Here is a 24,044-nt window from a genome sequence, read left to right on the forward strand (position 1 = left end):
TTTTGTTTTTCTAGAATGAAAAAGATGGTGGAAACATTTTTGTGTTTTTACTTTTTTGTGTTTTTATTAAATTTTAAGTTATGATTTTATTTATTTATTTATTTTAAATTTTTTTGGAGGGGTTTTTATGTGACTATAAATCCTTCTCATCCTTCTCATTTTTGTTCCTCTTTGTAGAATAACTTGACCCTTCTATTTAAATTGTTTTTAGGATATTGTTATTATATTAATTTCTCATTTTTTTATCGTAAACTATAACAAATAAAACCTTTACTATAGAAAATATTGATACGTTAATGAACTGAACCCATACTGGTCGGATCCCTTACAAGGTGAGCCTTGGTTGAAAAAAAATCACAAAAGAAGTTTAACCATCTTAAAATACTTTGTATGCTCTCAAGAACACTCCACATGTACTTTTTTTCCAGCAATCTTGAAGATGTGTTTCAGGCTATCAAGCTACTCCAGCAGTTCAAATGCTTTTAATTATTGTACCCAAGGAGACAAATATGTTCTCAGTGGAGACGCAAAATAAGTTTTAAGGGAATCGTGAACACAGGCCTCAGCCTTTCGCTTATGGTTTCTCCATATTTTCTTGTTTCAGTTCAAAGGTTTCGTACAAGAAGCCAAGAAGGCAAAACTCAATTTCTCTTTGAAGACTACACAAAAGAGTGTTCAAGAAAACGCGATTCAAGAATATATATATATATATATATATATATATATTGTATTTCATGTTATTTTCATTTGGTTATGTATTCAATACATGTACTACAATTCCCAAATGTGTAAAGTGAATAATATTATTAGTTTTGTTCATATATCACCCACGACATATTTCCCTAGTCACATGATTTAACTACAAATTATACAATTTGTTTTAATTATCAAAAATAACATTTTGGTTTTCAGCAACATCCTCACCCACCACCAACATAACTAAAGAATAAGGAAATGATATTGCATGTATTGACGCACCACCCGCACCCGTAACCATCATGACGGTCTGCCCAAGTAACGACGATTGAGGGCTTTTGAGATACTTACGGCAGCCAATCTGGACGTCGTCATCCATGCATGCAAAGATTACAAGATCAAGTGATCCTCTTTTGAGATACTTACGGAATTATTATTATTTAGTATCTACTTCGTTGTTACAATTGTAGTACGCGGTATAATAAATGCTTATATTTTCTTAAGGGCCAATTGTTGATGCATTTTTCTACCTAATATGCAATGTAGAAAAATCTATTACGTAATCATTTTTACAACTATGGAATGTCTATTCATATAGCAAACAAGACCCGTTAATGGCCATCACAGCAATGTCACATGTCTTGTCATTACATTACCCCTAAAATATCATTTTTTTTCTTTAATCTAAATTCACATATAACACATTAACAACTGATCTAACGTTACAGAGAAAAAAAACCACCGCCATGATCCCCCAACAATTACTCCACTTATACAATAAAAAAACAATCATTAAAGATTGTTTGTGTTGTATAACTTTCAAATACCAGGACTTTCCATAATACTTAATGATTTACAGACTTACAGTTGTTTAAAGATTGTTATCGGTCAACACTTGAAACTCATTCCATTCACCTGTGGCATGCCAAAGGGGTTTAAGCTATACCAGACAATTTATTCTATTGGGGAACTCACCACGATATAAGGAATCTTAAACTAATTGTTGGTACGTTCACATATATGAAGTTTAAAACATAGTTACACAGGCTAGCACAAAAACAGTTGTATAAACACAAATACATCTAAGAAATAAAATGATGTGCTTCTTATATAGTGTCGTAGGAAATATCATAGTCGGGGAATTCATAAAATAGCAATGAAAGTTTAAAAAGAGAAGAAATCACAAGTCGTTGCACTACTTATTCACCTTTTTAAAAATATGAAATGTCTATCCATAAACCAAACATGTCCAGTTCCAAAGGCCCTTCACCATAATGAGTCTCTCTTAAATCACTCTAACTCATAAAAGAATGTTAGATTTGTAGCCGGATTATTCAGAGTATGAGAATTAGTGATTGTATTTTTATATTTTTCTAATTTAGAATTTGCATAATTACAAAAATATAATGTCGAGTACTGACTAGTGGATCTAAAGAACAAATTTTGGTGCTCGATTATGTCACACGCTGACCAAAGGCGGCGGAACATGTCGGGATGCGATGGATTGCCCATAAGCGCATGACACTATTTAAAGCGATAATATTTAACAAACTCATGTTATTTCACAAAATCATAATTGTCACATAACATACTTATTCATACAATGATCATCACAAAATATAGCAAATAAATATATTGTTCATTTTGCTAATACCCTAAAGGTATTTGTGACGTTCTTCAAGCTCCCAATATCAACCTAAATGCAAACCTGTAATATTTCATAAAATAAAGTTTATCAACACAAATTTTGGTGAGCAATTCATAGTTTTGAGCATATATTTATATAGTAAGAAAAGCCACAATCTTGTATACGAAGCAACCAATAAATAGCAATAATTTGGATAATATGAGGTCGCTAATAAGAATACATTAACGGCACCGTCTATAAGAGAATACCAAATAGATTCGGATTTCATGAGGTCGTAAATAAGTATACATTAATGGCACCGTGCTATAAGAGAATACCAAGTTCACAGATTTATGAATCAACCCTCCAAAAGAGATAAAACACATAAGCATATAAACATATAAGCATAGAAGACCAAATCGAGTATTTATTTAAGTAAAGTATACAATAACGGTTGTGGTTTAAGATTTAAGTATAAAGCATTTAATTTGAATAAGTATGAAATGTCACCCCAAAACCAAAGATAGAAAACAGGGTATGAAGGTACTCACATTCAAGTATTAAACTTGGTTTGGAAAAAGTCAGGAAAACGGAAGGACAGGTCGAGCGAGCAAGGCCTAAAATAAAATAAAAGCCTTGAATTTGAAAGGTTGTTTTAGGAATGCTTTAAAATAAAAGATAAGAAATGTAAGCATTTAAAGTTTAAGGTTTAAAAGTAACTATTAAAGAAATTGTAATAATAACCCTTTAAAAATGTAAGTTTGCTCGAAACTAGGTTAAAGTATCTAACCTTAATATTTACTCAACCTATGTTAAGTATTAAGGTGGGTAAAAATGCAAGAATGCAAGTCCCTTTGAAATATAGATACTAAAACGGGTTTTAACGAGTGTTCGGGTTGTTGGTTCGGGTCTTGATAATTGGTCAAACCCAAAGTAAACTGTCCGGAATATTAAATGTTATGAGATAACTCATAAAAATATATTAACACTTAACCAAGTTTGTAGTTCTATGTTTTAGAACTAAAAACGCACTTTAAGCGAGTGTTCGGTTTTGTCGGTCCAAATTTGTTATAAGATCAAGTTGGATTCAACATTCCAAGTCCTTTAATAAAATTTAAAATCAGTTTGTAAAGTATTTTTAAATAAATATACAAGTCTTGATAGCTAAAAACACACTTGTGTGTCTTAAGCGAGTGAAAATTGGTTTAGTTCGGTTTGGTTCGGTTTCCATCTCACAATAAGTTCATAGATGGACGCTCCAGACACTCGCGTACCTATTGTACGATAAACGATTTTCGTATTCCATCATTTATCTATATATATATATATATATATATATATATATATATATCTCTTAAAATGAAGGGATGAGGTTATCAGTCACTCTCAAATAAGACGCCATGCACATTTATTATATTGAAAACAATTTTACCCACACGTATATAATCCCCATACATGTATTCCATCTTCTTGTTTCATAATAAACCAGAAGTGAATTATAGAGTGATGGTAAGGTGAAAAAAGAATAATAAGTGATACATTGATATAATCTTAAAGAGTAGCAACTACTTCTACAATAATAATAATAGTAGTTAGTGGTGGCTACGGCGGTGTGCGGTGACAGTAGTAAACACGGGTCTCGTATAGTCGAGTCATCGGTGACGGAGTGGAGATACATGACGCATAGTAAAAATATTGTCCGACCATCTTTTAGCTTAGGCATTTAACTCCAAGTACTCGTGTGAGGTAGAGGATCTGCCTGAATAAAATATTATTATATTATAATATAATAATGGCTTAGACCCTAGTCGAGGGTGATTACCGTCGTTTGAGTCAATCAAAAACCTAATTAAACTATTTAGATAGGATAAGTAAGGTATCGTATCCACCAGGAGTATGTGGTCAATGTGATTCGTGTAAACAACTTTAATATTATGAAGTAACAGATTTAGTGCTGATCACACAAGCAATGATTTGAATTTAGAGTTAAACAAGCAAACGAGTAAACAAGTTTCAATCAATTAACAAAGCAAATCACACCCGGGAATTCAAGTAAGCAACCTACAGTAATCTCATGCAACCTAACAGATTAATTATTACTGGTTAACTACAAACTGATCAATAAGACAAAACCTTAGACATCAATAATTGCTTTACACACGACACTGGTTATCAAACGGTCCTTGCCGGTGTGACTCATTTAAGGGCAATTATATGTTTTATCGTATTCAATCTAATTAAACAATCATATGATCAATTATCTAGCAACTGGTAACAAATCGTTCAGACTAACGTAAACCTAAACCGACTGAACACACAAAAATACTAAACATCAATAATCATATATCAACCATCAATAATTATACAAGAATGTTCTTAATCACATGAGAAAAATTGTAAAAGTTATAAACTATACATCTTTGGTATGATTCAGAGAAGACTAGCCGAGCATCGTAATCGATAGATCTTCAATTATGATGAGGAAGGCAATTAGGATTGATCAAGAGATGATTGGTAGCCCTGGAATTCACCCAAAATCGCCTAATAGCTGCTGTTGGTCGTCAATATTGATTAGGGTTCGCAAAATAGAAGATATAGGTCAAATCCCGTTTTTTATGCACATCGCGATACGAGATGGCCATATGACCATCCCATCGAGTATCGCGACCTAAGAAAACATCATTTTCAGATTCCTCTCGTCGAGAAACCCAAAATGCATATATTATGGCTCCCGTAACTCATTTTCTAGCTCAGTATATGCTCGTTTTACTTCAAGGTCGCATTTTGTCAACCCATCTTGTTCAGTTTTAGCTTCGGCTTATGATTTCTCATCCATACTCTTCCTGAATCCTTGTAACACTTCCCAAGACATCAAATCATGCTTCGGTCTTCCCGAGATATCATTCCATTCTCGTACAAGTCTCCAATTTAGCATCTTTAATAATCAATGACCTGAAATACAAAAGCACGTATACGGTACCAAAGTTCTAACAATATATTCAATAAAACTACAAAATTAATACACTAATATATATACAAAATACCCAACCATCAGAGGGTATACTCGATACCTTGAAAGTATAATGTAGATTATAAAAGTCATTTTAAAGATAAGAAGTATTGGAATAAATAAATAAAATTCTTTAATTAAAGATTTCATAAAAAGAAGAAAAAAGTTTGTTAGGTGCTGTTTGTTTTTTTAAGAGGTAAAATGTCTGCAATCTGCAGACCATATCAACAGACATCTGTAGAAGAAGATGTGGACCAAATCTTTGCAGTCTGCAAGAAGAAGGCTATTTGTTTTTTTTAAAGTCTGCATATGTTAAAATAAACCGAATTTTATATAAATTAACAGTTTTTTAAACTTAAAAAAGGTCTTTAACATCATAATTTATACCTAAAATTTCTACAAACTTTCTTCAATAGAAGACTAATAATAATTTAACAGGTTTAACAAAATGGTATATCCTCTGCCTATAAACAATACATTAAGTTATAAAAATGAGTCATGTTATTGAGATATGATCAAAACAATAAACTAATAAGAACTGAAAAGGTGCAACAAAATTGTATATAATAATTGAACAAGAAAAAAAAAATTTCTTAACAAAATAAATAATGAAACCCCTTAATACTAATATTATGATTATAAATAATAAAAACAATAAATATATAAAAAATGATTTAAAGATTACAATATGATAAAAAAAATTAATTTTACCCTAGGTGTGAACCAACTTCAATCTAACAAAGAAAATAAAAAACCACACCCTTTGTATTCCTCTTTCAACCTCTAGGTTGTAAACACTCTTCAGCAACCAAAATCCATTGCACCACGTCGTGTTCCCCTCAACCAAAATTCATCTGCCAATATGATTAATTGTAGATCTAAATAAGACTTTTCCACCTGCAACAACCAGTTGTGACAGGGGTTGGGCGGCGACGGAAGCTCGGAAGTGGTCGGGTAAGCAGCTGGGATGTATGGCGGAGGCGGAGGGCGGGTGGAGAGGGTGTGACGGTTCAGGAGAGAGGTGGAGCAGAGAGTTTGTTTGAAGTTGATAGGGTTTTTGGAAATAGAACAAGGGAAAATGAGATGGGAAAATGTAGAAGATCTTGGAAGCATATGGTCCATGTCTGTTTCAAGAAGAGGTCGAGAAACATTTAGTTTCCTTGATGCGTAAGCGATGACTTGACCTCGTTGCATGAGAACATAACCATGTCCTTGATGAGAGGCATCGCAAAATACAACGAAATCGTCGTTTCCACCGAGAAGGGTTAGAATAGGAGCATTGCAAAGCATGTCCTTGAGAGTACAAAAAGCTTGCTCTTGCTTCGAACCCCATTCGAATGGTTTCCCTTTATGAGTGAGTGAGGTAGGAGGCAAGGAAATCTTAGAAAAGTTTTGAATGAAACGCCGATAATATCTGGCCAAAACAAGGAAGGATCGAATTTCTGTGGGAGTTGTTGGAGTTTTCCAATCCTTAACGGCCTCAATTTTAGAGGGATCAACATGAATACCTTTTTCGTTTACGATGTGTCCTAAAAATTGAACTTCCTCGAGCCAAAATTTACATTTGGAGAATTTGGCGTAGAGTTTTTCGTTTCTAAGGAGCTCGAGAATGGAACGCAAATGATGCTCATGTTCGGCTTTGGATTTATAGAAGATAAGGATGTCGTCAATAAAGACAATAACGAATTTATCAAGGAATAGTTTGCAAACGCGGTTCATGAGGTCCATAAATACGGCGGGTGCATTTGTTAACCCGAAGGGCATAACCAAAAATTCTAAATGTCCCTATCGAGTACGGAAAGTGGTTTTTGGAATGTCTTCTTCGCGAACACGCAATTGATGGTAACCCGATCGAAGATCCATTTTGGAGAAACAAGTTGCGCCTTGAAGTTGGTCGAATAGGTCGTCGATACGTGGCAAGGGATATCGATTTTTGATGGTGAGTTTGTTAAGTTCTCGGTAATCGATGCACATACAAAACGAACCATCCTTCTTTTTCACGAATAAGACGGGAGCGCCCCAAGGAGAAGAGCTAGGACGAATGAAGCCTTTATCGGAAAGTTCTTCGAGTTGGTTCGACAATTCTTGCATTTCCGACGGGGCTAGACGATAAGGAGCCTTGGCCACGGGCATCGCGTCGGGCACAAGATCGGTACGGAATTCAATTGGACGAACGGGTGGAATACCGGTAACATCATCGGTAAATACATTGAGGAAATCACAAACAATGGAAATATCTTGGATTTTCCTTTCCTTTGTGTCTTTTATCACCGAGAGAGCTAGAAACGGAACATACTTTTGGTGTAAGTACTTTTGCGATTGGGAGCATGGCATGAGACTAAGTCTTTAGAAGTAGCGTTTCCAAAGACTTTAAGAATTTTACAGTTGACTAGCGGAATGCGAATGAATTTATCGAAACAAAAGACTTCGGCATGGTGCAAAGATAACCAATCCATGCCTACCATGACATCAAAACTTCACATTTTCACCGGGATGAGATTTATGGAGAATTTATGATTAACAAGGATAAGAGTACAATCGCGGACGACGGAGTTGTTGGTAATAGAATTGCCATTGACGACTTCAACGGAGAACGGTCGGGAAAGCTTAGTTCGACGCATAGCAAGTTTCGACTCAAATTTGAAAGAAATAAAACTTCTATCGGAACCAGTATCAAATAAAATAGAAACCAAATGATGATACACCAAAAACATACCGTTCATGACATCGTTTGCCACTTGAGCTTGATTCGCATTCATCATGAAAGCTCGCCTTTGAGTGCCATGGTTGACTTGAGATACTTGTTGTGGAGGTGGAGGTGGTGCTTGTATGGCTTGGATGGGTTGGATGAGTGGTGGATTGAGTTGGGGAAGTTGGGGTTGATAGGTTTGGACTTGATAAGATTGGGTTTGGTAGTAGGTTACGGTCATGGTTTGGTTAGCAAAAGTGAGGCGATGGCAATTGTTGCAGAAATGGTTTGGATCTCCACAACTGAAGCAAGCTCGGGGTTGTTGAGGTTGGTTTGGTGGGTAGGGTGCATATCGGTTTTGGGAATTTTGGGGAGTGGTTCTTGGTTGGTTGGCTTGGGTTGGTTGTGCGGATAGACATGAGGTATTGAGATGGCCAAAACGGTTACAAATAGTGCATTGGCTACATGGCAAATGTGATGGATGGTGACGTTGGCAATTATTGCAAAGTGGGAAAGTACCGGTATAGGGTCTTCGGTTTTGGGAAGCCTGGGTTTGGTTTTGTTGTGGTTAGGGTTGGGTAACACCAAAGTTTCGGTAGTTGGTTTTGGGTTTCTTTTTGTTGTTGTTGTTGTTGAGACGGGATGAGTTGGAGTAGTTGATGGCTTGTGGTGCGGGTTCAACCTTGGCTTGAGTTACGGGCTCAGGCTTGGCTTTCTCACTCGTTTCTTGAGGGTTAGAGTGCCCACCTTCATATGATTTTTCGATAGCGCACTGGCTAAAGTGATGGCGTCCTCAAGATTCAAAGGCTTGCTACTCATGACGGAGTCACGGATTTGCATTAGTAAACCCCCAATGTATTTATCAATTTCACGTTCGGTTGCGGTAACCAAATGAAGAACAAGGATGCTCAACTCATGGAAGCGGAGTGAGTAAGCGGCGTTATCACCACTTTCTTGTTTTAGGTTCCAAAATTCTTCCTCAAGCTTTTGGAGCTCGTGTTTTGGACAGAATTTCTTCATCATGAGGGCCTTTAGATCAGATCATGGGAGAGATATAGCCGTTTCCAAACCTTGGAGGTGCATAAAACTACCCCACCATGTTAGAGCGGTTTGTCTAAACATGCTTGACGCGAAATTTGTCTTTTTCGCGTCGGGGCATTCGCTATGTAGGAACACGCTCTCGGTCGATTCGAACCATTGCAACAAGGTAGTCGCACAGTTGGTTCCAAGGAACTCGGACGGGTTGGCACTAGTAAATTGCTTGTACAAGTAGGATTCGGGTTTGGGTTCGACGGGTGCAACAACAGGTGCGGGTTGGTTAGCTTGGATTTGGGTTACAAGTTCGGGAATCACAGCGGCCATTTGCTTGACTATAAATGCGGCCATATGTCGGTTGGATTTCTTGCGCGGTCTTAGTGGAGGCATGCTAAAAAGATTATAAAGAAAATTGAATAAGTTTTGGGTAAAAAGAAATGGATATGAAGGTGTATAAAAATTAAATAAGATAAGATGAAGTTAAATTTATTGATTGTGAATCCTATAGTTAGTAAGAAGGAGATGTTAGTGTTATATAAAAATGTAAATCTTTGTATACAAACAACAAACCGAAAAAAATCGTAAATGATTTTTCAGAGGTTAAAGCTTAAAATTTTGAGATTTATAGGGTCGGAAAATCGTGCATGAACCACCATGACTTGATATTGCAACACTCAAATGTTTTATAAAAAAGCATATTGGAGTCTAAATATCCGTACGAACCAACGCAACTTTTTCATGTTTTCGACTCAAATAACGATAATAACACAATAAATCGAGATACAACGTTATGTCAAAACACTAGTCCACGAACCACCATAATTCTATAGTTTTGACACCGAAAATAAGGATGGAGACCAGAACGCTCGCATTTTACTACTTAAAGAATTGACATATATATGGTGATTTGTGGCCTAGAAAACGAGCATTGTAACTCAACCATCCCAGGTAAGTAAATCACCTTCGATTCTTGGAATCCTTTTTGTCAAATGGTCATTTTATAATGTCTCGTTTTCTATAATGGCTACAAACCAGATATAAACGCAACCTTCAAGGGATTTGAAACAACGGGATCCAAGTTAATCTTGTAATCCATAAAACACAATGAAAACTACTTTTTGCATTTTAAGGTATGGATACCTTGGAAATACTATGAAAAAGTGTGTATGTGAACATTTAGGATATTGGTGAATTTTAAACAAGTTTATAAATAACATGCGATATGAACAATCAATTATAGATTAAACACATATAAGCACACGTAAAGGACCCTAAGCATACCAATTCTAGGTAGTTACGTCTAACTACCTATCTTATTATCATGGCTCTGATACCAATCTGTCACACCCCGACCAAAGGCGACGGAACATGCCGAGGTGTAACGATTGCCCATAAGCATATGACACTATTTAAAGCGACAATATTTAACAAACTCATTTCATTTCACAACATCGAAAATGTCACATAACAATATTCATAACAAGTCATAACAAAATATAACAAATATAGCAAATCAAATATTGTTCATTGTTGCTAATATCCTAGAGGTATTCGTGATGTTTTCTTCTCCAACTCCATAATCAACCTAGATGCAAACCTGTAACATTTCATAAAATAAAGTTTATCAACACAAAGGTTGGTGAGCAATTCATAGTTTTGAACAATATGTATGTAATAAGAAAAGCCACAATCTTGTACACGAAACAACAAATAAATAGCAATAATATGGATAATATGAGGTCGCTAATAAGAATACATTAGCGGCACCGTCTATAAGAGAATACCAAATAGATTCGAATTTCATGAGGTCGTTAATAAGAATACATTAACGACGCCATGCTATAAGAGAATACCATATAGTTCACGGATTTATGATTCAACCCTCCTAAAGCGGTAAACACATAAGCATATAATCATGTAAGCATAGAACACCAAATCGGGCATTTATTTAAGTAAAGTATACAATAACGTTTGTGGTTTAAAACTCGAATATAAAGCATTTAATTTGAATAAGTATGAAATGTCACCCCAATATAAAAGATAGAAAACTAGGGATGAATGTACTCACGTTCAAGTAATAAACTTGAAAGGTTGGAAATTTGAAGATTTGCCGGAACTACGGGTTTAACGTATGAAGCCAAAAATAAAAGAAAGTCTTGGATTTAGAAATGTCGTCTTGAAGATCTTTTAATAAAATAATTGTTGCTAAAGTAAACAATTAAAGTTCAAGGTTTAAAAGGTAACTATTTAAGAATTTATAATAATAACCCTTTAAAAATTTAAGTTTGCTCGAACCAGGTTAAAGTATCAAACCTTAATATTTACTCAACCTATGTTAAGTAATAAGGTGGGAAAAATGTAAGAATACAAGTTCCATTGGGCTAAAGATACTAAAACGGGTCTTTAATGAGTGTTCGGGTTGTTGGTTCGGGTCTTGACAAAAGGTCAAACCCAAAGTCAACTTTCCAAAATAATGAATGTTATGAGATAACTCAATAAAACTTTATAAGACTTAACCAAGTATGTAGATCTATTGTTTTAGAACTAACAACGTACGTTAAGCGAGTGTTCGGTTTTGTCGGTCCAAAATTTGTTATGAGATCAAGTTGGATCCAACATTTTCAAGTACTTATGAAAATAATTAAAAATCAGTTTGTAAACTATTTTTAAAGAAATATACAAGTCTTGATAGCTAAAAACACACTTGTGTGTCTTAAGTGAGTAAAAATCAGATTGGTTTGGTTTTCATCTCACAAGAAGTTCATAGATAGATTCCACATACCCATATATCATAGGTCTTGTATAATTTACAAATGAAATTATATAAGTTCTACAACTAAAAAGTAAACAACAAGTCTTTTTAACAAAAGTTCGGTTTGGTTTGGTTTCCATCTCACAATGAGTTCATAGATGGTCTCCACATACCCAAGGCTTGTAAATGTGACTAACAAACTAAAATGAGCAGGAGTTAAGCATGGTTAGTAAGCAATAATAATGTTATATAAGTATATATATATCAAGAACACAATGTCCTCCATGAAGCCTTGCCTTACAAGGTCCGAAATCTCACCGACCGGAGCCATAGAAGTAACTACCAAAGGTAACAAGGGGTATTATATTATATATATGTTGTGCCACCATAAACAAGTATCAATAAGGTTAGATAAACAAATTAAAATTAAAGATTAATCTCAATTTGACTTTTAGAAGTCAAACCTTCAAGAACAACTAATAAACAACCTTTGAATCTTTGATGTTTCAAGAGATAAATAAGAGATGTAGCATGGAAATATGGATAAGAATGGTGGTGTATATATAGGGGAAGGAGTTGGGTCAAAGATGGGTGTTTATATTAAGAGTTTGCATGAGAAAAGGGTCAAAAACGAACACAAAACAACAAAAACGGGCTGCTGTCTGTAGCAGCCGTCACGATACACGACCAGGACCCCCCCTCCCCCATCGCGTAACGCGATGAGGTAGCTGATGGTGATTTTTAACTTTTCAAATTTGGCAGAAATGGTCCCCGAAGTTTGTTTTATGTGATTTTAACACGTTTTAAAGACCAAAAAGGATGTTTTCAAGACCCAACAAGTGTGAAACAATATTGTAACATAAAATCCATCATTTTGATTATTTCCAAAGTGTCGGTTTACAAAACGGGTCGGTTTACATAGCAAATGTTTACAAAACGAATATAAATCGAGACCCGAAATTGACGAATGTCACAGGAAAGAAGTGCAGCTGGTCGAAATCCGAGTTACAAAGAAGGGTATCAACTTGACCCTGCTATTCAAGATGCCATTGCTCAAGCGGTAGCAGTTGCTGCGAAGAACTGGAATCCCGAAAAGTCTGCTGGAAGCCATGCGAGGACAACTGAGAAGTCTGGGGATAAGAGCAAGAAAGATGATGAATGAGAGAAGGAGGTCTCGAGTTTGGTTAAGTCAGTGAAGGTTGATGATAGCAGGATAGGCCGGGGATTGGTGAAACTATAAGTCATTCAAAGGTTGCGATCCGTTGAAGCTAACTGGTTTGGGAGATGCAATCGCTACTCTCCAACGGATAACCACTATGGACAAGGTTATCCGCATTAGCGAGTGCCATCCCGACCAAGCAATGGGTTATGCTACACAATCTTTTGGTGATGAAGCAATGTACTGGTGGGAGTCAATTGAGCAGAGAAAGAGTCAAGAAGAGATCAAGGCAGTGAGATGGGATGATCAGAATTAGTTGGTAATGAAGAGGTTTTGTGCTTATGTGGAGGTTGAGAGGGTTGAAATGAAGTTTTTGAGTCTGAACGCGGGTAAGATGACACACCACGAGTACACCACAGAATTCAACCGCATGTCTAGGCTGGTGCCAGACATGGTGAATGTTGAAGCCAAACGGATTAAGTGTTACATTAGGGGATTGCCGCAAAATGTTCGCGTCTTGGTCAAGGCTGGTAGACCTGGTACTTTTGATTCTGCTGTAGGGCTCGCAGAAATGGTTTACGATGACTTGTCGGCAGATGATGTGGTGGAGGAAGAGAAGAAATATAAGAAATGGGTTGCTCCTGTTAAACGACCCAGTACTCAAATGTGGAACCATAAGAACAAGCAGTCGAGAGTGTGGGAGAGGAGGTCATGTAGGACGTGCGGGAAGATGCACGCTGGAGAGTGCAAGTGGGGCACTGGTCTGATGTGTGCCGTAAGTGTGGAAAGTCCCATGGTGGGGAATGTAGATTAGGGTCAAATGCTTGTTACAAATGAGGTAAAATGGGGCACTTCGCTCAAGATTGCCATGCAAAGCCCACGTGTTATAAGTGCGGACAGACAGGTCACTTGGCGAGGACTTGTACGAGTGGTGAAGTTGGAGGATGTGAGAAGCAAGATGTTGAACAAGGGAGGCTAAGGACTAGGGCCTATATGTTGACTAAAGAACATGCCAGACAGATTCCGGATGTTGTGACAGGTACGTTCCTAGTAAACGGTGTATCTGCTTCGGTATTGTTCGATTCGGGTGCGAATAGAAATTTTGTAGCTACGACATTTAGTAAACTAGCTAAAATGAAATGTTGCCAAGTGTCCGAAACTTTTATAGTAGAAACCGCTGGTGACACTTCGGTTGAAATTACGAAAATGGTTAAGGGCTGTAAGATAGAGTTAGAGGGACGTCAGTTCCCTATTACTTTGTATGTTATGGCCTTAGGAGGGTTCGATGTTGTTTTGGGAATGGATTGGTTGTCTGAATACGAAGCCCAGATAATGTGTAAGAGTAGGATAATAAAGCTAAAATCCTTGGATAGTAGTGCGATGATGGTTTATGGTGATAAGGAAAGTTCAGGGCAAAACGTCATTTCGATGATAAAAGCCGAAGGGTTATTAATACGAGGGTGTGGTGCCTACCTGGTGTATGTTGTCAACGCTACGGCCGAGACAAAAGAAATGAAAGATGTTCCTATCGTGCGCGATTACCCAGAAGTATTCCCTGAGGATCCTCCGGGGTTGCTACCGGAGCGGGAGATAGAATTCCATATAGATTTAGTACCAGGAGCCCAGCCCGTCGCGAAAGCGCCTTACCGTCTAGCGCCATCCGAGATGAAAGAATTGATGTCCCAACTGCAGAACTCCTCGACGTAGGTTTCATAAGACCAAGTGTTTCCCAGTGAGGCGCACCAGTGTTGTTCGTAAAGAAGAATGATGGAAGTATGAGAATGTGCATAGACTATCGCGAGTTGAACAAGCTTACAGTAAAGAATAGATATCCTTTATGGATATGATGGGAGTATGAGAATGTGCATAAGACCAAATGATTTTTTTGACCGATTTCAAGGTTCAAGTTGACTCTCACGAATAGATCTCAGATCAGGCTATCATCAGCTAAAGGTGAAGGAGGCAGACATCCCTAAGACAACGTTTCAGACTTGATATGGACACTACGAATTCCTCGTGATTTCATTCGGTCTAACAAATGCTCCTGCAGCATTTATGGATATGATGAATAGGGTGTGTCGGCCGATGTTGGATAAGTCTGTCATCGTTTTCAACGATAATATATTGATTTATTCAAAGAGCAAGTCTGATCATGCCGAGCATTTGAGAGAAGCATTGGAGGTTCTAAAGGGAGAAAAGTTGTATGCTATGTTCTCGAAGTTCTCTTTCTGGTTACGAGAAGTGCAATTTCTAGGTCACGTGATAAATCTTGAAGGGATTATCGTGGATCCGGCTAAGATTGAAGCGATAATGAATTGGAAGACTTCACAGAATCCGACTGATATACGAAGCTTCTTAGGGTTAGCAGGCTACTATAGGAGATTCATCGAAGGTTTATCCAAGATAGCCGCACTGTTGACCGGTATGACCTGAAAGTCGATGGTATTCAGTTGTGGTAAGTTTCAATAAGAAGCTTTCGATGAATTAAAGAAAATACTCACGCAAGCTCTAATCCTTGCTTTACCCGATGGTAACGAGGACTTGGTTGTTTGTACTGATGCTTCGCATCGTGGGTTAGGTTTCGTGTTGATGCAACGAGGAAGAGTGATCGCCTACGCGTCTAGACAGTTGAAAGTCCATGAGAGTACTTAACCTACGCATGATTTAGAGCTAGCAGCGGTAGTGCATGCTCTTAAGATATGGAGACATAATATGTATGGTACTAAGTGTACCATTTACACAGATCATAAGAGCTTAAGGTACTTCTTCGAACAAAAGGAATTGAACATGAGACAGAGGAGATGGTTGGAGTTGATTAAGGATTACGACTGTGACATTAAATACTATCCTAGTAAAGCTAATGTGATCGTCGACGCGCTAAGTCGCAAGAATGAGGAAGTCATTGCAACAGTAAAGTCATACCAACTGATTATGAATTCAAGTCTTTTTGAAGAAATCATCAGAGTGCAGTCAGAGGTATTAGTGGATGAAGGGTTAGTGAAGAAAGAAAGAATTTACGGCCAACAAGATGATTTGATGGAAAACAAGCATGGTGTTAAGACTAGGTTTGACCGTATGTGGATTCCTCGCCATAGAGATCTTAGAGGTCGAATCTTAGACGAAGCTCATAAGTCAAGATATTCAATTTACCAAGGAACCACGAAGATGTACCAAGATTTGGAAAGAGATTACTGGTAGCCAGGAATGAAAAATGATGTAGTGGATTATGTTAGTAAGTGCTTAACTAGTTTACAAGTCAAAGCCAAACAATGGAAGCCTTACGGGAAAATGAAACCGCTAGAGATACCAGAATAGAAATGGGAACACATCACCATGGATTTCGTAACTAAGCTACCTCGTATAGCTAAGAATCAAGATACCATCTGGGTGATTGTAGACCGTTTGACCAAGAGTACTCACTTTCTGCCTATACGAGAGGCTATCTCGTCAAAAACTTTAGCAAGCTTGTTCATAAAAGAGGTTGTAACTAAGCATGGAGTACCATTATCGATCGTGTCTGATAGAGATACTCGGTTTACTTTGAGATTTTGGAAGAAGTTCCATGAAGCTATAGGAACGAGACTGAACATCAGCACTGCGTATCATCCTCAAACAGATGGACAGTCTGAAAGGACGATCCAAACCCTTGAGGATATGCTACGTGCTTGTGTTTTAGACTTTGGAGGAAGTTGGGATGATCATCTGCATCTGGCAGAGTTCTCCTATAACAACAGCTATCATTCAAGTATTGGTATGCCACCGTTTGAGATGCTCTATGGTAGACGATGTAGAACCCCGATATGTTGGGGAGAGATTGGTCAGAAAGAGATGGGAAGTTTAGAAGTTGTGCAATTAACTTCTTTAAAGTTCGATCAGATCAAAGAGAGAATGAAAGCTGCTCAAGACAAACAGATGTCGTATGCTGATAAGCGGCGACGACCGATTGAGGTTAACGTTGGTGACAATGTGAAGCTCAAGGTCTCGCCTTGGAAAGGAATTATCCATTTTTGGAAGAGTGGGAAGTTGAGTCCGAGGTACATTGGACCATTTAAGATTAAAGATCGTGTAGGTAGAAGGAAGTCATCCATTACTGGTGCCCTACATCGGATGTTGGATTTACTCATCAACATAGTTCTAAAAATCAGAGTTAATAAAAACATTCATGGAAAATAAAAACTTTCATAAAATATTACTTAACGATCCATAACTTGTCTTAAATACCCATCTTGTCGTTAGAAAAACTAAGTAATTAAACATAAACCGATAAATGTCTCGAGTCTTTCGATGCCAGCCTCTTATTCAATGCCACGTGTTCCCCTCAAGCGAGCTGCTTCATCCTACTCACCTGCGTGCATACTAAAAGTCAGCTACGCTGAGTGAGTTCTACTTAATCATTCAACATACCATATATTCATATTTACATACTTTCATTTATAATACACTTATTTACCTTCATACTTTCCTTTATATTCATACCTTACATTTTAAAGAGCATTACGCCCTATAACCTTCGCATCTATTATTAGGGTATGCAATCCTTTAACCTTCGCATATATTATTAGGGTATACAACCCTTTTAACCTTCGCATATATTATTAGGATATGCAACCCTTTATCCTTCACATATATTAGTAGGGTATGCAACCCTCTAATCTTACCTTGCCTTTCATTATCATCTCCAATATTTCATTCATTCATAACATACATACATAACATTCTTACATTATATATAACATTCATTATGGCTTTCCAGTACGTGCAATATCCGAAGATCGTTAACATACCGACAAGCAATCATTCATATCTTACACATATAGCATATAGGGCATACACTTATCACTTAGGATAAGTGTATTAACTAATCACGTCGAGTATGCACACAGCCCCGAAAACATAACAAGGAATGGGGCTAGAAACTCACCTTGATTCTGTTCCTTTCTCCGTTTATCGTATTTCCCTTCTTTTATTGTGCCATGCTAACTGTATACAGGGTACATGTATCAATACTTGTCTGATCTAATCTAGTAGTCAAATATTAGTTTTCTTTAACTTCGTACATTTAGGGTTTTCATTCATTTTAACGCCCTAGTATTATATCCTCTTTGGCCAATACCATGCCTGCCATCAGATGTATACATGTATACATGTACGGTTCACCATGTATCCGAACTTAAAAGTAGGCAAACTTAAAGTAAGCGACCATAAAGTAGGCGAACTTAGAAGGAGGCGATCTTAGGAGTAGGCGAACTTATGTACACGCGAAAATACTGCGGCGAACTTGCTATCGGGCGAACTTAGGTGTAGACGAACTCATTAGCAAGCGAATTTAGTTGCAGCGAACTTGTATGGCGAACATGCTTGCAAGCGAACTTGCTTGCAGGCGAAGTTTTTGCAACGAACTGCTGCTGCCTGGGTTAGTTTAGCGACAAAAACATGCGTTTTACAACCCTTAATCCACTCGTTAATGGTTCGGCTTTAGTCCCAGCCATTCCCTAGTCCGATTGCGGCCCAAACATGACCCGTTTGTAACATAAATCATGAACCTTTACGGCTAAACGTTTAATACTAGATCTAGGGTTCATTTTAGACGATCCGCACATGTTTGCAGGTCCATTAAGTTCGTTTTAGCATCAAGTTTACAATTTTACGTTTCATTTACACCAGATCTATTCTCGTTCTAAGTTTCAAGACTAAACGTTTATAAAAACGTAAACTTTAAGGTAAATGACATACCTTTACGTGTTAAGGTTACGGTTTAGCTTGGTTATGAGCTTTAGGTCTTGTATCTATCTTGTGTATTGAAGAATCTATCAAGAATCACGTTCGTTTGGCTCGGATCTCACCTTTCACCCTCGGCCGTATATATGGAAATGTATGTGTGTTTTATGGTGTGTAGAGAGAATAATATGGATAAGATGGATGGAATGGAAAGATTTTGGGTTTAAGGGGGTATTTATACTCCCTTAAGCCCATGGACCTAAGGCCCATCTTTCCTCTTTAACCCATGATTAATTCCCTTTAATTAGCCTACTTATCTTCCCTTTATTATTTTATTATTTCATGTCAAATCAAGTAAACTCGTTTACCATAAGAAATAATATAAATTATTATTACTTGAAATTTTGGGATGTTACACCAACCTTTCATGTTTCTCATCTGAGAAAATTTCTGGCTGAGGATATGTCGCATATACCATTAGTAGACATTGAGGTTGATGAACAATTAAACTATATCGAACAGCCTGCAGAGATCGTTGACCGCAAGGAGAAGCAGCTTCGTTATAAAGTTATTCCTTTGGTGAAAGTAATGTGGAAGCATCGCAAAGGATCTGATGCCACCTGGGAAGTTGAAGAAGAGATACGCAAGTTTTATCCAGGGTTGTTTCAGTAATAGTTAGGTTTCTGGGACGAAACCTCTTTAAGAAGGGAAGACTTGTAACATTCCGTTTTCTCGTTTCGGTTAACAAAATAAATTATGAATTATTATGAGTCGGGCTTGTGTTGGGTTAAATAAATATGAGTTACGGACTTGGGTTAAAAGAAAGAGAGAAAAGACCATGGGCTTAAGCCCATGATCCATGATATATAAACAATAATTAACCCTTAATCCATTCATTTACACATATTCCATATACCAACCAAAACACAAACTTAAGCTCTCTCTCTAGTTACTCTCTCTCTCTAGCCGAAATCACCAAGAAACCGAGCATCAACCCGAGGTAATGATAGTATGATATTGTAGAATTCCAAACCCGTTAGATCTAGTCACGAAACGACGAGCCGACACCTTTAATCCGTTAAAGTCACGATATCCGGGGAGAATCAGGTATGGACCGAACCTAAGATGAGCTTAGGGGTCACCCTAGCTCAGATCTGGATCGAACGGGAAAAAAACGGTGAGAAACGGTGGAAAACGAGTGAGATCTCGTTTTTCCGAAGAAATCGCTGTTTTCTGGGGATGACGGCGCCGGAAATGCGGCGCCGGAAAACGGCGTACGAGGTCAGCATGTCAGAGAATGTTTCTGACATTCTCTGACCTAACCCTAATTCGTTAACGGAGAGTTAACGAACTAGAGGTAATTTGTCAAGTGATTCGTTAACGGAAGCTTAACGAATTATCCTTAGTTCGTATCCCAATTCGTTAAGGAAAAGATAACGAATTACCCCCAATTCGTTATAGTCATTTGTTAAAAGGAGATAACGAATTAGAAGGTTCAATTCGTTACAGAGGGGTCATCCGCTATGAAGTTCAATTCGTCAAAGGACCAGTTCGTTATAGGGTCCAATTCGTTATAAAGTAACGAATGGGTCATTCGTTAAGAGCCCAAATCGTTAAGAACCAAGTAACGAACTATGAGTTTAATAAAATGACAGAACAGTCCCTGGACTTAGAAAAGTATGATTTAATTACAAAATATCCCTTGAACTTTATTAATTTATAGAAGATACCTTAAAGGATTGAGAGGTTAACAATAAAATATTATCACGAAATCCTAATGAAAAATGTGTTAAGACAGCTTAACCCCAGCCAGGGGCTCTGCCCCTTGGACCCGCTAGGAGCTGCCGCCCCTAGAACCCCGCTGCCAGGGGCGCTGCCCCCAAACCCCCGTTCGTTGAGGGTATGAATTAAAGTAGAAACATGATATGGGTAGTGATAGTTAGTTGATACGCGTAATTGTTATACAGTTAGTCGTGCACATCTCAAGAAAGGAATAACCATAAAAGGTGAACGTAACCGAGTTCATGTGAGTTTCTAGCCCCACTTCCTTGCTATGTTTTCGGGGCTGTGTGCATACTCGATGTGACAGATTATACACTTATTTTAAGTGGTAAGTGTATGCCTTGTATGATTCATGTATGATGAATGCTTGACGGTGCGTGAACGATCTTCGGATATTGCATGTACCGCCAGGTGATAGTTAAAGATATGATTGATATATATGATGTATGAATGACGTATGTATGTTATATTGATAGTACGTGAATGATCTTTGGATATTGCATGTACTGTCAAGGGATGGTTTAATGATATGGTTGATATATATATATATATGATGTATAAGTGATGTATGAATGTACGGAAGTTAGAATTATGAATGTATAGAAAGGTATGGAAGGCATAGTTAGAAAAGGGAACCGACCCTAATAATGTCGGCGAATGTAGGGAACCGACCCTAATAATATCGGTGAATGTAGGGAACCGACCCTAATAACATTGGTGAATGTAGGGAACCGACCCTAATAATATCGGCGAATGTAGGGAACCGACCCTAATAATATCGGTGAATGTAGGGAACCGACCCTAATAATATCGGTGAATGTAGGGAACCGACCCTAATAATATCGTCGAAGGTTATAAGGAGGAATGCTCTTTAAAACATACATGTATGAATGAAAGTATGCATGTACGTATGAAAGAAAGAATGAAGGTACGCATGTATGCAAGTATGCACGCAGGTTAACAGATTGAGACAGCTGGTTTGAGTAGAACACATGGCAAGATTGAAGAGGTTGGCGTCTGAAGATTTGTCATGATGTTTTGATACTATGTTTTAAAAAGACAAGTTATGAATATTTATAATAAATGGTTGACTATTATTATTATTCCGCGAAAGTTTTAATTAACTCTGATATTTAGAACTGTGTTTATGAGTAAATCCAACGTCATATGTGAGGCACCGGTAACGGTGCCTTACATGCTCCCCGCAGGAAAGCGTAGTATGACCAGGTGCGGTGCGGTGTGCCCACCACATATACCACATATGTAAGGATCCAGACAAACGTACACGACTACCTAAGGGCTAGTGCTTATACTTTTATTTATAGCGTTTTAGTGACACGTAGTCTCATGTAAACCATTTAATTCATTTAACAAGTTTTAAACAAATTTGTAAAGTTTGGGGTGTATTCACCTTTTTTATTTGGATCAGCTTCAATACACTGTCCGAGGGTCTTTCCCTTGCTATCTCGCACCTATAGTACGAGTATAACTTTTTGTTAGTTGGATATAAAATCCGGATTAAGACATTTAGTCTTTTTATAATCTTTACCTCGATTATATATTTTCTTTACTTTAAAACCTTTAGTTAAAAAGTATTTCTTTCTTTCTTATAAATTAAAAACCTTTCTTTTAATTATTTTATTTTCTATTCTTTTATAAGATAACCTTTAGTTAAATCTTATTTTCTTTAAAACCTTACGGTTCTTCTTCTCTAAGAAACGTATACTTTCTTTCTTTTATTATCTAAGATTAATCATAAACTTAAATAATAATTACAACAAAGATTATATATAATAATCACATTGCTGTTATATGTATATTCATATATCTTTCTTTTGTTTTCTTTGTTTATTTTCTTTTATTTATCGAGGTATCGAGTAAAACCTCGACTTAGGGTTTTAAACCTTTTCAATATTTTATTATTATTTTATTCGGGTATTATGCCTACCTTGGTCGGATTATAAAAAAACCCTACACACTAGAGCAGCACCTCAACGCCGCTTTGTCTTCTTTATCTTCTTGATCAACCCTTTCTTCTCAACACCTATTCTTCGCACGCTAATCGAGACACCAACACTTCTTTCCATGTCGGCACGTTTTACGAGGCAGTTCGTCGGGACGTCGGGATGGCAACACTTTCTTGGTTGGAACGTCGTCGGGATGTGGCACGAATATCGAGGAAATGGGCACGGGACTCGTGGAATTTGGCATGTTTTACGAGGTGATCGAGGGTATACTTAACAAGGCTTTAGATGTAACAACTCGGACTTTCCAAACCAATATTTGAATTAAAAACCCGACCCATTTCGACGTTCGGGAAATTTTATCATGTTTATCGAGTTAATATATTACTATAAAATAATTCTTAAATATTTATATAAAACATATTTAAAACTTTCATATTTTGGAAATATTAACCCAAACTTAAACTTTAACCCCAAAATGTTTCAACCCTCAATCTTTAGGGACTAAAGTGCAAATTTAGATCTTAACCCATCAAATTTTGGTTATCCTACTTTAACCCCGTTAACCCAAACCTGAAACCCGACTTACATACCATGTACATGATCTTGACTTGGACCCCAATTCTCTTTACGTTTATGGAAATTGAATCGAATATCGTATTAATCCTTCCTATTACGGCCTAATCGCCATCGCAATTATGTTAACTAAATCAAAATCAAGATCTGTCATGCGTTATATGAGCCGACCCTAAACTAATTCATATCACATATAAACGTTCATAATTATTCAATTAGGACTGTAGACACCATCATCTACCCGCCGCTAATCAAAACCCTAAGGTTAATTAGATTATAACAACCTCTGGATACCTATTCGTGTTCTTAGTTCGGACGGCCTGTGCTTAGCCTCTAACCATTGTTCGTTCATCGATTAAAGGTAATTAAAGTTTATTTTCTTGTTCGTTTAGGGTCTGTAATCAATAGCCCTAACATAAATTCAACAAACAAGAACAGATTTAACGAATTCTATTATAAGGGTTCTTAATTGAACCTGTAGCTTTGTCTATCTGTTTATATTTATAAGTTTCTGGGTGTATAACAAGTTAACACACTAGCCCAGTTGGCTAGGATGGTGCGTCCAGTGTTAGAACCGCTAGGGAGCGCGGGTTCGAAACCCCCCCCCCCCCCCCGCCCCTTTATTTTTATTTTTTGGTAATAAATTGTTATTAAATCATAATAAATCAATAATTAGTATTATAAATGTTATAATATCATCATTAAGTTATAATCTATTAAAAACCGACATATTAACTGGTAGATTTTTGAATTTCGGTTAGAAATATATATATATATATATATATATATATATATAAGTTATTAATAATCAATAAAGGTATATATAATAAACATTTAAAAAGGTTTTATTTATTTCAAAATTTAAAATAGAAAATATAGCTTATTATTATAAATAATTATTTGGTTAGGTATTTATAAACCAAAGGTGATTTTTATATATACTTAATAGTATAAGTTCAAATATTTATAAACAATTATATTTTATGCAATATTGAGTTATAGGAAATCCTTTTTAATAATAAAATAAATTATTTTA

Source organism: Bidens hawaiensis, unplaced genomic scaffold (genome assembly GCF_021521415.1).
Source record: "Bidens hawaiensis isolate Kalapana, Puna unplaced genomic scaffold, B.hawaiensis_p1.1 tig00006717_1, whole genome shotgun sequence".
Lineage (NCBI taxonomy): Eukaryota > Viridiplantae > Streptophyta > Magnoliopsida > Asterales > Asteraceae > Bidens > Bidens hawaiensis.